Source organism: Pseudorasbora parva, chromosome 1 (genome assembly GCF_024679245.1).
Source record: "Pseudorasbora parva isolate DD20220531a chromosome 1, ASM2467924v1, whole genome shotgun sequence".
Classification (NCBI taxonomy): Eukaryota; Metazoa; Chordata; class Actinopteri; order Cypriniformes; family Gobionidae; genus Pseudorasbora; species Pseudorasbora parva.
In genome coordinates, this window is record NC_090172.1 from 60,393,126 (window position 1) to 60,398,125 (window position 5,000).

Consider the following 5,000-nt stretch of genomic DNA (forward strand, 5'->3'; position numbering starts at 1 on the left):
GTAAAAGATGTTATAATGGCCTGAGTTTTTGTTGCGTTTAACTTTACACCGTTCTGTCCAGCAGGGGTCGGCAGCGTGTGGCGATTCGAACGCTTCGATGAATCATTTTGCGAAGCAATTGGTTCAATTGATTCGAAGCTTTGAAAGGCTTCGGTTCTCTCATTCATTCCAGACTAAATATAAATAACAACTCTTTATAGGCTCTTTATATTTAGGCACATATATATTTCATTTTTTTTATATATATAAATCTGTATATTTATCAGTCACTTAACTTGTATACTATAATAATTTAATATAGCAATGCTTTATGAAATAATAAAGCGCACCTAAAATATACTGTTGGTGATCCTGGTTCAGTTTATTATGGTTTGACATGTCTCGTATAGGGAGAGAAATTGTCTTCCAACTCACTCTGATCATAATAATGAGTCATTTCATGATATTTTTGTGCAATATAAGACTACAATTAATTTCAGATGTTTTAAAACTAAAATGTATTTTAATCTTCACATTATTATTATTACCATTTCTCACATTTCAGATTATTAGGTATATGATATGTTTTTAGCAGACATAAATATAAAGATTTACTAGGTTTTGGTGTTTCAATAATTTTAAGTAAGATTTTAGAAAAAATTTAAGTTCGGACTGACACATTTTGACATCTGTTTTATGGGCACTCATTTGTAGGCTATATTATTAGATACATATAGTGAACGCACAAGCTATTAAATGTAAGACTGAGTGGTTAAAATATTTATGCATTATTGTTTTATGCATTTAGATGAAAGGTTAAAGACAACAAATGATAATGGAGCGACTGCTTTATTGTTTCATAAAATAACCCAGTTTTGCTAAACAAATGCGTGGCTTCACTTCAGAAGGCCTTTATTAACCCCCTGAGCCATGTGGATTATGTTTATGATGGATGGATTCACTTTTATGGACTTCAAAACAGAACTTCCCTTTCACTACCTTTATAAAACTTGGAAGAGCCAGTATTTTGTTTTTAATAATATTAAAAAATTATGATATAATGCAGAAACGCCACCTAAACAGATTAATGCCTGCTTCTGTAGCCCCGCCCACCAACTCGTGGAGCTAAACAGATGACACTACCGAGCAATAAACATGCAGAAGAGACCAAGATATTATACTATTCCTGGTTGCGGAAGAAGACAGTCCCTGCATAAGCTTCCTTCAGATCCAAAGATTAGGAATGAGTGGTTGAACTTTATTTGTAATGAAGTTCCAGATCACGTGTGTAAGACATTGCGTGTTTCATTGTTTGTAAACAAGGTAAAGGTTGACACTGGATTTTGAAACTAAAACACAATGCTGTGCCTTCTATATTGGATCCGACAGGAATGGTGCAACACACTTATGTGAGTAAAACATGTTTAAAAAAAAAAGTGATAGTATTGCATTGTTACAGATCATTTTGATTGTGTCTAACAGAACATACCTTAGCACGCTGTCACAGGCTGGAGAATCCTTTATTTGTTGGATTATTGCTATTCAAGATCAGACTCGGATAGGTTTATGGACCAGGGCTCGCAAAGCCCAACATCCCTGGGCTGTGTGTTTTCCAGATGGGCTACCAAAACGCGTGTGTTTGTGTATGTGTGTGGTTTGTGCTTATATCCACCGATCAGGCAGGCCATGTAATAAAATTTAAAAAAAGTTGCGGGTGGATGAGAGAAATCATTGTGTTTGTTTAATAAATAGGTTTTGTGAGCCCTGTCAGAGAATCATCCTGGTTGCCACTTTCAAAACAATGCCTCGCTCATGTGAACTGACAGGAGCTGAAGCTCATTAAATATGCAAATCTTCTCCAATCCTAGCCGTGGGCGTTTACTTCCAAGTCTCCAGTGCGACACGCCCATCAAAACCCAGTGTTTTGGAAAGAGCCTCAAAACCAGTGTAGAAAATAATAATGATGATGTTTTTGAATGTAAAAACCACACTAACGTCATTAGTTGACCTCAGACAACAGTATAAAAAAATTAAAAAGCCAGTTCATGACACCTTTATCATACAGGGGCTGGTCATATAATTAGAATATCACCAAAAAGTTGATTTATTTCAGTAGTTCCATACAAAAAGTGAAACTTGTATGTTTTATATTCATTCATTACACACAGACTGTGGTTCTTCGTGGTGGCGTTAATGTGAGAATGTGCATTCAACTTGTAAATGCAATTTTACGACATGACTTGAACGCACCATAAGCATTTTGAACAGCGAGAGGCGCAGGCGCTGCACTTTTTCCGTAAGTTGAATACGGAAGGTGATTCGCTAGAAGCAAGATAATTTACTTTATAAAGTTTTAAATATGGTTTATTTTCTTACACAAACGCATCACTTTGCTTCAGAAGGCCTTTATTAACCCCCCGGAGATGTGTTGTACAGTTATATGATGGATGGATGCACTTTTTGGGGCTTCAAAATTACCCAACAGTCACTGCCATTATAAAGCTCTGAAGGACTTTTTTTATATATATATTTTTCTGTTATTAATATAATACTATTATTTTAAGAGGAGACTGAAATATGAAGTTTATGCTGGCATGGCCAGTGCAGATGACTAGAAAAACCCCAAAATAACAATTAATAGACAAATGAAAGGAGACGACTAAATGAATGATACCAAATGTTTGGAGGTTTCACAGCATGACGACAACAACTCATTGGTCTTTAAAAATTACTGACATTAAATTAGTAATCAAATTTAGCAATCTTTATAGATGGATATATGATATTTTGTAATTATCAATTTAAATCTGACTAATTTTCAAATTGTGTGTCATAAATCAACACAACAAAATATTAGAAATCCCATAACAGGGCTTATGGGAGACAAAAAAAAAATGAACAGGAAAATGAATTATATACCAATATATATATGAAATATAAGATATTATGAAGAAAATGTTGCCCATTATTACTCAGATTTTTACGTCTTTTTTTCCATTACATGTTGTCCCAAGAACACAATATGATATGACAAATTAGATCCAATATATATGTGTTGTATTGCATGAAACTACACATTATGGCTATTTTACCCACATATTGCATAAAGTAAAATGTTATATTGTCACATGCCTGTCCTGTCTTGTGTGCACATGTGGGTTTTGTCATTCTGAGCATGTGCTCCTGTCATTGTCAGATCCCTCCCCCTTGTTATCTGATTAGTGTTGATTTCTCCCACCTGTTCCCTATTGATTTCTTCCCCTTATAAGCTCCTTGTGTTTGTCAGTCTGTGTTGGATCCTTGTATATGTCTCGTCATCGTCTCCCGGTTCCCTGTGTGGTATGTCTTCAGTTCACGGTTTTTGATTATGTATTTTGCCCCCTCATGGGTTTTGTTTTCTGTTTCTGTTTATTTTTGTAAATAAATTATCATTCTCCTGCACATGAGTCCTTGCACCATTTTCCCTTGTCTGTGACGTGACATATATCAGTGTCTTCTATTATATTTTTTCACAACACAGTTGAGAATCATCTTTATACAAAATTTGGTTAATAAAATTCCAGAAAAACGTATAATAATAATAGTTAGTAAGGTAGTTTTTGTAGCATTTAAGCTTAGGTATTAGGTGGGATTAAGGGATGTAGAAAAGGTCATGAAGAATACGGCATTAATATGTCCTTTATTAATACTAATAAACAGCCAATATCCTAGTAATATGCTAATAAGCAACTAGTTAATAGTTAATTAATGAATCTTAAAATAAAGTTACCATATTTGTTTTAACCCCCCCCCCCACACACACACACACACATTTGTTTCTTATACTCTAAACCAGGGGTCTCCAACCTTTTTTCATTTGAGAGCTACTTTTTAAAAATGAAAGTCGCCAAGGGCTATTAATGTTCTACAATACTTAAAGCTCTTAAATAATGCATCATAATTCTCATATTAACAACAATCCAAACTGTTTTACACCTGAAAGAGTGTAGTAGAAGTTCCAGTAGTTGGTATAAACATTTTACGGTAGTCAGTAGGCTACCAATTTTGGTACACAGCGAAATGTCTTTTTTTTTTTTTTTACTATTTAAAAAAAAATCTATTAAATTTAAAACGTTTATTATTTATGATGATAATTATTATAAGTAAATCATACATTTAAACATTTAAAGGCCGTATGCTGTTTAAAAAGTAATCATTGTTTATACATAAAATATCAAGCGAAAAATAAGGAACCATCCAGGCATAATTATTATTATTAGTAGAGACGTATTATTATTACATAGAGATGTAATTACATCTACTGTATAGGCTGCAACAGTAGCCAAATATATTCTGTCAATTTCTCAACGTTAGACCAAACTTTTATTATGACGGGTTGCCGTGAAGACCTTTAGTGTCTGTGTTCATATGACAGCTTACTTAAATAAAACGTTAAATTCTCATGAAGTGACAGTTTATGCGTCCGTGTGTCCTCATAGTGGCACACGGCAGATACACGCGAGTGTGTGTGTGTGTGTGTGTGTGTGTGTGTGTGTGTGCGCGCACGCGCTGGCGCGCGCCCTCGCATCTGCTCCTGTTATTCACGCAGAGACGCAGGAGTAGCCTAATATTTAAATAGTAATTTACAGTTTAATATTCACAGACGCTAGTATATATTCGGCTACAGTTTGGAGCCCTGCGCTTGGATTAACACGAAAGTCGGTACAACCGGTAATACAGAAATGCTGGTATCGACATTTTTTTTTCAATTTCACTACCAATATCATACTAAAGTAGCCTACCTGTACTTGTGACAACACTACATTTGCATGTTTACATTGACATTTGTTCATAAATAAAAAATTCTAAGTCAGTCTAACTTAGCTCACTCTGATTAGATGCAAAGTAGCCTAAGTCTTGGCGAGCTACCTCAAATCAGGCCACGAGCTACTGGTAGCTCGCGAGCGACGTGTTGGAGACCCCTGCTCTAAACAATGTAATTAAAAAAATAAGTTTTTTTTACATAAACATTTTATTTAAAG